This window comes from Bubalus kerabau, chromosome 17 (assembly GCF_029407905.1).
Source record: "Bubalus kerabau isolate K-KA32 ecotype Philippines breed swamp buffalo chromosome 17, PCC_UOA_SB_1v2, whole genome shotgun sequence".
NCBI lineage: Eukaryota > Metazoa > Chordata > Mammalia > Artiodactyla > Bovidae > Bubalus > Bubalus kerabau.
Window position 1 is genome coordinate 26,801,461 of NC_073640.1, and position 12,653 is coordinate 26,814,113.

General features: G+C 46.4%; 1 long non-coding RNA gene across 1 annotated transcript in view; it reads left to right on the forward strand.

The window, feature by feature from the left end:
* Positions 1-11,929, forward strand: part of LOC129631349 (uncharacterized) — a 45,421-nt gene extending 33,492 nt beyond the window's left edge. The window contains exons 4-5 of the long non-coding RNA XR_008704007.1: positions 10,485-11,101; positions 11,721-11,929. This is a non-coding gene — a long non-coding RNA (uncharacterized LOC129631349). The remainder of the gene's footprint in view (positions 1-10,484; positions 11,102-11,720) is intronic.
* Positions 11,930-12,653: the final 724 nt, after the last annotated feature.

Here is a 12,653-nt window from a genome sequence, read left to right on the forward strand (position 1 = left end):
CGGTGGCCCAATGCTCACATCCCCTACACAACCCTGCTCTTCATTTTCCTCTCACCTCTCACCTGTCAAGAAGGGTCTTTCTACTTCCTTTTCCTGTTCAGCCTGGGCATTTCCTCCCTCATATCATAGTCATTCCCAAGGTGACATTCACCCTTCATTGGAGCAGCCACGGGGGAATGGCTGTGGACAACATTATTTATAGAGGAGTTGGATGAGAACCACAGGCATTTAATATTTTTAAAATATTTTCTCCATTACAAGAGGTGCATTCCTTTAGCCTAAGCTTTATTTCATCTCATAAAATGCAGATATGCCTAGGGAGTGTTAAGCAAAATCTCTTCTTTCTGAAGCTCTCTTGGAAGAATGAGGTTGTTGGGGGCTCATCCAGCCCTAAAACCGCATAAACCCATCCATCCATCCATTCATTCAGTAGCTGGTCACTGAACACATCTCTGTGCTGGCCCAGTTCCAGGAAAAGGGGACCACAAACTACTGAGAGGAATAGGAAAAGGACAAGAATAAGGAATTAATGACCTGACACCCAGGACAAGCACAGGATGCTGTGGGATGAATAGTGCAGGCCGGGGGCTCTGGGAAGGTTATCCGAGCAGGAGACGAGTGGTGCAGAAGGACAAAAGGAAATTATCAAGGTGGAGCGGGGTGGAGGGGACAGGCGCCCACAACACAAGCAACAGGACCTTCAGAGGCTTCAGGTGGGAAAGAGCTTGGAGGGTCCCTTCCCAAGTGAACTGTGGAAATAGGCTCTTCGAGGGGATAGATGGATCATTAGGGAGAGAGGCTGGAGGCAAGGTGTGGAAGGAGGCAGGGAGCTAAGGCAGTCAAAACTCACATTGAGAAGGAATTCCCTGGTGGTCCAGCCATTAAGCAGGGGGCAGGAGTTCAATACCAGGTCAGGGAACTAAGATCCCACATGCTGTGTGGTATAATTCCCACCCCCACAAAAAAGTCATCTTGAAAACTTGATGGGTAAAGTCATGGCCACGTTTTCATTGCTCATTAAAGAACCACCACCACCCGCCAGATGCTTTAAGCCTTATTCTCATCACTTCCAAACTGAACTTGGATGGCCCTCCACTTTGGCCAAGTCTCTATATTGTTGGGTTCCATCCTGACCCTCTGGGGGAAGACTGGTTGGGAGGGACCCTCAACATCACACTAACCCTGCACCTGCTGTCGACCAGGTCAGGCACCAAGTGCCGGGAGGGGAACTAAGCGATGTCCTTACCTTCAGGGTGCCTGTTCTGGCAGATCCCAGCAGTGGGAACTGCCAAGGCTTTCGCCCTTCTGACAGCACCCTGGTTACACTTCATGTGGGGGCACAAATCCCAAATCTGATGGATTTGTGCACATGCCTGCCATACTCCCCCTCACTCTCCAACCTCCAGCCTCATTGGCCTCTCTGAGCTCTTAGAAGGAACCACGCTGCCACCTGCCAAATGCCCTGCTCTCCTCTTCACTCTTCCTTTCTCAGGCAGCCTTCCCTGATTGCCAGGCTAGCTCAGTCTCCCCTAGAGCCTCTTACTGCCATCATTCTTCAGGGCAGTGGTCTTATAGTGGGGTATTTACTGAATGAATGGCTCCCCATTTGGTTCTGAGTTCCTTGAGAGCAAGGAGGGCGGTGTGTGATAACACAGTGGGGAGAATACCTGGCACAGAGTGGGAGCTGCGTGGATATGGATTGGATGAAAGAAGTAACCGCAGAGGGAGTGAGCAAAGATTATTCTGGCTTCCTCCCCAGCATCCTTGGACATGAAGACTACAAGGCCTACATGGTCTGCAACCCTTCCCCAGCCTCCTCCTCAGATATCTGATCCACCATCTCCCTTTAGGACACTTAACTCTGGCCTCATCACCTGTTCCTGGTGTTCTGGCTCCCATGTGTTTCTGTTACAGGAAAACTATATTCCAGCCTCAGGGCCTTTGCACACCCTGCTTATTGTGACTGGAATTCTCTTTCTCCCAACATTCATGTGACTGACTCCTTCCATCCTTTCATTCAGGTGTCTGTTCATAGAATACCTTCCCCTTGAGGCCTTTCTCATTGCACGTGTATCATCTCTCTCCCTCCACTAGAATATGAACTTCTTGTGGGTAGTAATGTGGTCTCTTTTGTACTCTGCCATGTCCCCAGTTCTGGGATGTTGTAGACCCTCAATAAAGGTTTGTGGGTGAGTGAGTGAAGGAAGGAAGGAATTCATTCATGCATCTTTGGCCCAGAGAGGCCCTGGGCTTTGTCCTCAGAGAACCTTTCTCCTTTGACCCTGTGGCAAAAAAAAAAAAAAAAAAAAAAGAACTATGCTCAACCAAGCTCTAATCCAAGCAGGCTCTAAATTCCCAGCTGCAAATTAATAGTAATAATAAACCACTATTAAGTGCTAACTGTATGCCAGATATTCTGCTAAATGTTGTCATCTATTTACATCTTTCTCACAGTACTATTGTGAGAAGAGTAGTTACAAGCCCTTTTTGATAGACGGAGAAAATGATGATCAGAGAGGCTAGATCACTTGTCCAGTGTCACGCAGCTAGTAAGTGACTAAGCTGGCATTTGAGACTCATCAATCTCTGGGGCAAAGGTTGGCAAAGTATGGCTCACAGGCCAGCTCCAGTTCACTGCATGTTTTTATACAGCCTGTGAGCTAGGACAGGTTTTCACATTTTAAAAGAGTTGGGGGGGGGGGCGGGGGCGGGAAGAGGGAAAATGTGCAACAGAAACCATACATGGCCCACAAAGCTTAAAATGATAAGAGAACGAATATACCAAACTAAGAATTCCCTGGGCACTCCCCGTGTGGACACAGGGGTCACAGAGAAGAGATGCATATTTAATGCATTGGGCTCCCCTTTTACTCCAAGCACCAGCTAAGCACAGGCATGGATATTGTCTTGTTGAGTCACCTCACAACCTCCAGCATGGAGATGATTTAAAGGGTGCCTAGAGGGCCTTCCCTGGTGGTCCAGCGGTTAAGAATCTGCCTTGCAATGCAGAGGACTCAGATTTGATCCCTGGTTGGGGAACTAAGATCCCACATGCTGGGGAGCAACTAAGCCTGCATGTCACAACTAGAGAGTTCACACACTGCAAAGAAACTAAGATCAGACCTGGCCAAATAAATATTTTTTTTAAAAGGTGGGATGAAATGAGGGAATAGCATTGAAACATATACATTACCGTATGTAAAATAGGTAGCTAGTGGGAAGATGCTGTATAGCACAGGGAGCTCAACCTGGTGCTCTGTGACAACCTAGAGGGGCTGGGATGGGAGATGCAAGGGAGGTTCAAGAGAGAGGGGACAGTTCAGTTCAGTCGTTTAGCCATGTCTGACTCTTTGTGACCCCATGGACTGCAGCACATCAGGCTTCCCTATCACCAACTCCCAGAGGTTGCTCAAATTCATGTCCATCAAGTCAGTGATGCCATCTAACCATCTCATCCTCTGTCCTCCCCTTCTCCTCCTGCCTTCAATCTTTCCCAGCATCAGGGTCTTCTCCGATGAATCAGTTCTTCACATCAGGTGGCCAAAGTTCCAGCTTCAGCATCAGGCCTTCCAATGAACACCCAGGACTGATTTCCTTTAGGAGTGACTGGTTTGATCTCCTTGCAGTCCAAGGGACTCTCAAGAGTCTTCTCCAACACCACAGTTCAGAAGCATCAATTCTTCAGTGCTCAGCTTTCTTTATCGTCCAACTCTCACATCCACACGTAACTACTGGGAAAACCGTAGCTTTGACTAGACATACTTTTATTGGAAAAGTAATGTCTCTGCTTTTTAATATGCTGTCTAGGTTGGTCAGAGCTTTTCTTCCAAGGACATATGTATACTTATAGCTGATTCACATTGTAGTATGGCAGAAACCAATACAACATTGTAAAGCAATTATCCTCCAATTAAAAATAAATTTTAAAAAATTACAAGTGAAAAAAAAAGAGAGAGAGAGAGGCCTGGAGATAAAGTGAGGTGGCCAAGGCCACATTCTAAGAGATAGCACCAGGTGCAGAATTATAAAGTTGTGGCTGAAGAGTCGTGGTTAGTACTCATCTGGTCCCAGCTCTTTCTTTTATGGATTCAGAACACAAAGTATCTGAGTTATGGGGAGACTGGGGACATTTGGGATTAACACCACAGCCCCTCTCCATCCCCAGGCCAGAGGTTTACCCTCAACTTTCCCTCCACTCCACCCTTATTTCCAAAACCTCCAGCAGTCTTTACCAGCCCCGGCATTCAGCCCATTTCCTCTCCCCATCCTGACCTTCCACCTCACCCACAGCAGCCCTGCTTGTAAGGACCATTCCAACTACAAATGAAGTGAAGGGGAAAACTGAATCGATACGATCTGAGCAACGGAAGCACAAAGGCCCCGATTTCCTCTCCACATTATACAGGAAGATCCGGGCCACGTGGGGAACAGGCGTAGGGCCTTTTGATGTTTGCCTTCCTGCGAGCGCCAAGCAGGATAGGAGGCGTCTTCACCTCCTCCACGCAAACTCGCACCAGCAGGCTTCCAATCGTGCTTGAAACATAGCCAGAGATGAAAAACAAAGAAAGGAGGCGAAGAAGGAAGAGAGAGATGAGGGTGGCTGAGAGAGCGTTAAGGATGACGAGACCCTTTAAAACTAGCAACAGGATGCATGAAAGAGCTTACACACACTCTCCCAACACAGCCCTGGGCTGAGCTCCTGGAAATGTATCAACAGGGGAATCAGCCTGACCTAGAGCCTTCCTGATGGGGACACCAAATCCTCCTCCATTCACCTGAGCTGGGGTTACTGAAAGCCTGGGGCCAGGATGCTGCCATAGCTTGCATAGTCAATTGCACCAGCCAGGACACCAGGTCTATAAATACCCCTTCAGATTCACATCTCCAACTCAGGTTATCTGTGGTCAACTTGGAACATGTGCCAGTCATGTTGGCATTTAGGAAAGCACCAGTCAACCTCTCTTTCTCTCTCTTTCTCATTCTCTCAAACTTTTTATTACAATGAGATGGGTAGCTAACTTCAATCTAAATCACCCTGGGGTTATTCTGTAACACTAGTAACTCTGGGCCATTCCAAGGTACCAACTGAAGATCAAAGGTCTTGTCTCATTGAAACAACTTCCTGCCTTAATTCACCACATTGGCCACCAAAATTATTTAGGAAACATGGAAAAAATACATCCAAACAAGAAATTGCAGTGGCCTTTTCCTTCCAGAGAGAGGAGAATGAAGTAAGATCTCTTTTCTTAGTTGCATCCTTATGACACAACTTTTTTTTTAATTGTAATATCTCAATCGTAATAGCTACTGTCATTATTTTATAGATGGTGGAACTAAAGGCTCAGAGAAGTTAGTTGACTTGTCTGAGGACCACATATTACATTGTGATGTAGCCAGACGTCCAGCCTAGGGCTGTCTGATTTTAAAGCCTGAACCCTTTCAGATAATACCCACGTACATTTGTCCTAAAATGGCCACGTGGGCCATTTGTGAAAGCAGAGTCAGACTGAGCCTAAGTGTTCCTTGAAAACGATACCAGAGTAACCTGGATTCGGCAGCTGCCTGAACTTGTACTTGTCAGTGTTGTCCATGTTGCCAGCAAAGTTGGAAGGTGAAGATCTCCAGCTGCTAATATACCTAAGTACGAGCCTGCTTTGCCTGAAACTGGGAGCCCATTACTATGGATGGGAAAAGTCACTATAAATGCAATTACATGCTCACCTCCATAGCCAAATGCCAATACGTAAGCCTTTGTGCATGGATAACTAAGCTCTTTGAGCAAGCAAAAAAATCTTCAGTCATATTTTCTCCCAAGCCTAGGGGTTACTCAGGAAGTCAGCTTTGGTGACTTATACACAGAGGTTAATGCAGATGACTGTTGCTCCATACTGGGGCGGGAAGGGGGAGTAGAGGGGATAATGACCCGCAATTCACATTGTTGGAGACAGGCAGCCATTGAATTCGATCTTAATATTCTAGTCCACGAGCCAGCAGTTTCACTAGAGCCTGGGTTTTTTTTTAAAAGGCAGGAAAACCCCACACACATTCTTTCAATTTCTAAAGGGAAATTTGACTCGAGCTGTAGAACAAAGGACGAAGAAATAGAAGTAAAAGAAAATCAAAGAAAAAGTGATTTGGATTCAAGGGGATCAGATGTTTCATTTATTGCAGGTTGGAGACCTTCAATCAGTCAAATGAAAGGAACATTTGTATTAAAATACCTACAAGGCAGAGAGAAAGCCTTGATCGGGCGCGGGAGAGTTAAGTTACAGCAATCTTGCTGAGAGATATGAACCCACCTTTGAGGCTATCTGTTCCTAATATTGAAGGTTTTCTGTGTTACAAACCTGAGATGAAAGGTAGTTGTTTTGACGTCTGGGTCTGGAAGCCAGACGCCGAAATTAGCAGCGTTCTCCAAGTGTGTGTTGCCGAGATGAAGAGCCTTAGATGGAGGGAAAATGTATCTGCTTTTTTTTTTAAATTTTCTTGGCTGTGCTGGGTCTTCACTGCGGCACACAGGTTTTCTCTAGTCTCGGGGACTGAGGGTTACTCCCTAGTTGCAGTGTGCAGGCTTCTCATTGCCGTGGCTTCTCTTGTTGCGGAGCACGGGCTCAAGGGTGAGCAGGCTTCAGTAGCTGTGACTCCTGGGCTCCAGAGCACAGCCTCAGTAGTTGTTCCACATGGGCTTAGTTGCTCTGCGTCATGTAGGATCTTCCTAGATGAGGGATCGAACTTGTATCCTCTGCTTCGAAAGGCAAATTCTTAATCACTGGGCCACCAGGAAAGCCCTAGCTGTTTTAGTAAAATGAAAAGATGTTTAAGGCATCTTTGAAAGTCATCTGTGAAAGCAGGGTATGGATGGAAATTATGAAACACCTTCAGGTGGATGGGAAGGAGCAGGAGAGGAGCACCAGACAAGGAACCAGGGACCTGGGATACAGTCTCCTCTCCCCCTGGGATGGTAGCTCCATGGTGACTGAGACTTGGTCTGCCTGGGTCATGGTGCCAGGTATATTAGAGGTGATCCACAGATAGAAGTCAAATGGACACATGGATGAAAAAATGAATGAGACATTGGGTGAACCCTTCTCCTCTTTGAGCTTAAGTCTTGTAAAATGAGAAGGTTGGACTAGCTGAGGATTTCCCCAGTGGGATGGATACAATGATGCTTGGGTACCATATGGATGGGATCAGGGGATAAATATAAATATGGCATTAAATCACGCCGATGCACAGAGGGGAAAACATATCACTTTTGAGCTTTCTTTCAAGCTTTCTGATTCCCTCCAATAGAAAGTCTCCAGTCCAAAACTAGTATGTCTTTAACACCTCTCTTACGTTCTTAGATCTCCTGCTATCATAATAAGAAGAGGACTCAGGTTCCCATGCCTCCACAGGCAATAGTTTCCAGCTGAAATTAATAACATGATTTCTTTATTTTTTCATTATGTTTACAGTTACCTATTTATGGCAAGTATAAGTAATTTTTCCTTTACAGAACTAATTTTTTAAGGTTTCTTTGTCGGAAAAATATAGATGTGTAAACATGAATTGACGTAAAGAAATATGAGTTCAAGAGGGATGCAGGAAAGGCAAACACCTTGATGATGAAACCAAATGCCTCTGACTTGGTGTCTCAACTGACCTCCAAGGTTCCCTCTAGAACACTGACCATCTGAGCTGCACCCCTCCGGCTTATAGAGAGCAAACACGGCTGTCTCCAGCAAAGGGGCAGCCGTAGCCTCCACTTTAGGCTGCTGAATCATTCATTCATCTCTTCTTTTGATAAATTTTTACTGAGGGCATACTATGTATTCACTGCTTTTCCAGTTCCTGGGGCTAGAACAAGGGAAAAAAATAGACCAAAAAAATAAACAAAAACTTTGCTCTCATGGAGTTTCTGTTCTAGAGGTCTGAGCCAGGGCAGGGATCAGTTGAAGCAAATGAGGCACCAGGGTTCAAAATTTAAGGAAGCACTTGAGGACAGTGCCCCATCCAGACCACAACTTGACATGGTTCATCACTGTGGGGGTCATGGATTCTGCTCCTGGGCATCTGCTGTTCAGTCTTGGGTGGGGACCCCCAGAATCAGCACTATTCCAGAATTCTCCAGATGAGTCCATATACATCATGATTGAGAACCACTGTGTTATAGACCTAGACCAAGAAACCTTTAAAATTTATAGTCCGGCATTTTTCAAGATCATCTATCAACAGATGTTTACCAAATAAATGAACTAGTAAGTGAATGCCAATATACTGCCATGCACCATAGTCACAAAAATCTTTTCTTTCCTCTGTGTAGTTGCTAGGGATTAGGGGCTCTTCTGAGCTTTTTTAAAGATTTTTTTGATGTGGACAATTTTTTTAAAAGCCTTTATTGAATTTGATACAATATTGCTTCTGTTTTATTTTTTGGTCGGGAAGCATGTGGGATCTTAGCTCCCCAAGCAGGGATCAAACCCGCAACCCCTGCATTAGAAGGCAAAGTCCCAACCACTGGGCCACCAGGGAAGTCCCCTCTTCTGAGCTCTTTACACTTTTTGCCTCATTCAATCCTCACAACCACCTCCAGGAAGTATGATTTATTATTATCACCCCATTTTGCAGATGAGAAAACAGAGGCAGATTTCTAAGGAAGTTGCCCAAGGTCACCCAGAAAGCCATACTCCTAACCACTGTGTCCAGCTGCCTCTGTGCGAGGGACCTTGATGCCTGGGTCCTTGGGCATAGGACTTATGGTGAAAGTGAGGGAAACAGGATCCTTTGCATATTAAATATAGCACATAGGAACAGCCATTACTTCTGCCAAAAAAAATATGTCCTCAATCATCCTCTCCAAACACAAGGCCCACTCCAGTTTCATTTTACATCCACATCTGTTAAAGCCATGACTGTATAATAATGTTCCCCTATGCAGGAAAACAACAACAACAATACACGCACTATACTACACAGCTACTGTCTTCCCTCCCTAGCGTTCGGGGAAACTTGGGGAATGGTTGGGAGTGTGGGAAATCAGAAAAGGGTCATGTTCAATGTCTCCAGCTCTTCTGACTTATCCAAAGAAACAGAAAATTCAAACCGAGAGTGAAAATTCCCAATTTCCACATGGGCTCTAACTTCTAAATCACTGCATGGGGCAGATATGTGTTTGGGTGTAAGACATGAATGTGAAGTCAGGAGGGAAAGGTCAAAGCTGAAGGAAAGTCCCTGGGGATCTGGTCTAAGAGCTCTGTCTGGTCTGGGACCAGTGGCTGCATTTCTTTGTGCCTTGAATCTAAAGCTGTAAGAAGGATATAAAAATATCACGGATTCCTTCTTCAACTTTTAGTGACAATTTCCATATATTTAACACTGTGCCAGATGGCAGATTTAAAGATTAAATCAATATGCTTATCACTGAGAGAGAGACAGGGACAGTGAACCCTAGGGCCACGGGATGAGAGCGGCTATGAAATCAGAACCTGGGAGGAGTTCTGCCTGGGAGAGATGACATTTCAGCCAGGCTTGGAAGGCTAAAGTGATGCTTCTGGCAGCAAGGGCAGAAAGGAAAGGACTTTTCCTTGATACCAAGGTACTGTGTATGCCAACACAGCATGAATGTTTCATGAGTTCAAAAATCACACATGCACACCCGTAAATAATGTGGAGAATGTGCAGATTGGTACCAAAAATCCAAAACTGCATCTTTTGTTTTATATACAAATTACTTATTTAAGCATCGAACCAGACTCACTGGGTTTTTCATTGAGCTGCTCCCCTTACTGGAGTCATGATGTCCAGGATCAGGTAACGCATGCTGGGATCACCTCCATTTCATCCCTCTTCCTTCTCCTCCATGCGTGATCCAGAGACCTGTCCCTCCAGTCAAGCGCATGTCCTCACCTACCGCCCGCCATCAGGCCACCACCATCATCTAGTTCAACCACTGTCTCCTGTGTGGGCGCTTGTTGTTTTCTTTCTGCTTTTCTTGTCTCTCTTCCAGTCAGTCCGTTGACATTTCCAAAACTCAGATCTGACTGCATCGTTCTGTGGCTTTAAACCTTCATCAGTTCCAGTGGCCTCAGGATAAAGTATAGCATGGTACCACAGCCCTTGGCACTCAGAGCCTTGCTTCTTCTCCTCTCTCACCATCCCTCAGTCAAAAATCCCCTAAAACGTATGCCCAAGGTACCTTCTGTTCCTGCCCACCAAACATTCTATAGAATGTGCCTGGTGCTTTCCTACCTGGGAAGTCCGATGCAGGCTCTTCTCTTCAGTGACTCTCCTGCCGTGTTTAGCAGTAGACTCACAGGCATGGCCAAGGAATAACCCCCACCATCCCCCTCCAGCCCCCACTGGGGCACGGCAAGCCGGGGACAGAGCTAGGAAGTTAAGACAGGCAAGGCAGAAGGGATCTTAAAAAGCAAGGAGGGAAAATTCATTTTTGCAAAACCCTCAACCCAGAAAGTCACTTTTTTTTTTTTTTTTTTTTGCTAAAGCCTCAATTCTCCAAAACCTTTCAGCAAGCATGAAGACCCACCTGCAGAAAAAAAGGGAAAGCATTTCACACGTTGGAAAAAGGCCCGGGGCAGAAGACATGAAAGCCACAAGTTGGCAGTAGGTGCTGCAAGGTTGAGCAGGAAACCCAGATCAAATGGGAGGTTGGGATGTTTCTGGGACGCACATGGACCCCAGCCCTGCTCAGGCAGGCGGATACTTGCTTCTGTGGGGCGGGGCCATCAGGCTCCCTAAGGGTTCAGACAGCCGTGTGTCCCCAGGCGTTGTTCACAGCCAACGAAGAGGAGGGGACTGCACTAGGCCTGTTCTGGGCTGAGGCAGGAAAGCCCAACAGGTTAGAGCAGAGCACGCTCTGGGTTGTGCCCTTTTCAGTCACCAGGGAAGAAGATAACACTTCCAACAGGAGTGTCTCCCTTCCTACCTCAAGGATTCAGACACTCTACGTGGAAAACAAAAACACTAACTCCAACATCGTGGCCGGGCAGGTGACAAGAGAAGATAATATCACTTAGCAGGGATCAAGATGAACAGACTATGGCCTTGACAGCCAGGCCGAATTCCAGCTGATGGTCCCAGATCCGTTGACTTTTCTAGAGAGGTCAGTTATTGGGATTTTCATGGGAAATCTTATTATTAAAATGTTTGCTCCATTTTTTAAGAATACCATATAGTGCAAAAGAAACAAGGCCTCCTATGCCTGAACTCTGATGTCTGGGTTCAGGTTAAGCTCATTATTTCTAAGCAAAAAAAGAAAGAAAGAAAGAAATACAGCCCTTGGGACTTCCCTGGCAGTCTGGGGTTAAGGCTCTGAGCTTGCAATGCAGGTTGAATCCTTAGTCCAGGAACTAAGACCTCACATGCCATGAGGCCAAAATAAATAGATAAATAGATAATAGATAGATTGGGGCTTCCTTTGTGGCTCAGAGGGTGAAGAATCTGCCTGCAGGGCAGGAGACCCAGGGTTTAATCCCTGGGTCAGGAAGATAGATAGATAGGTAATACGGCCCTTAAGTCGGCATGGCTCCCTCTCTTTGGCTGATAATTGAGATGCTATGGTGGAGTTGGATTTTTCTTATTGTCTAGGTATGTATTTGGCCCTAGAGCAATGGGGTTACAGTACCAGCAATAAAAGTCATCGGTATTTCTCTGTGCCTTCCTGTGTATCTGTATTTTTATTTGAGAGCAGCGTCCATATCATTTTTTGTTTTAATTTTAAGCACAAGAAGAGTTCTGAGACGTCGGCTCGCCTCCTCTCCCCTCTGCAAGCTCACAACTCAGGAAACAGAGGCCTTGGTGGAGGAGACAGGCTTACTAAAGCGCACAGAGCGACTGAGAACATCTGATCCCAGGCGCCCCCGCAACCCCTTCTTGGCACACCTCGGCTGTATTTACACAGCGTGCACACCCGCATGGCTGTGCTTGTGTTTTCCCAGGTCCTGAGAAAAAGCCCACCAAGCTGCCAGATGTGCGGAACTCAAGGGAGCTTGAGGAAGTGGTTTGCCAGCGATGAGAAGCAGGCCTGGTCTGGGTGTAATTGCTCCTTCGCATCAGCCTCGCCTTTCCGCCCGCAGGAGATAAGAAATGGGAATGGAGGAAGCTGACAGCCAAGCACGCACCCTGCACCCTGAAAATGGTTCCCTCTGCCCTCTTGCAATCCGTGGGCTTCCACAGACCCACCCCTCCTCGGCTTGGGAGAAGCCCCAGGACCCTGCAGTGCAGTGAGGAAGAGACACCTCCTTGGGGTGGATCCTGTCCTTTGCCCGTTCCTTCCATTAATAGCCCCCTCTTTCCCAGGGTCTCTTTTGAAAGAAGACATCTGACATATCCATTTCTGCTTTATGTGTCAGCTCTTGCATTTCTCTAGGGAACCCACAGAAGAGAAGCTGGAGCCAAACTCAAAAGCATGAGGTTCCAATTGTGACATTACAGGCTGTTGGCCGTGAGGGACTTCTTGGTCCACTTTGCAGGGTACCTCTTTGGGACCCCTTATTCCACCTTCTGATAAGACTGTCCTGAAACTCAAGTGGCTCTGCCAGTGTCTTTCTTGTCCCACATGTCACATTTATTCTTGTCAGTGCAGACCTTGGCTCCAAACTATTTTCACTTAAAACAATATCCGTGCATGTTTGTGTGTACCCATGAGAAATGGG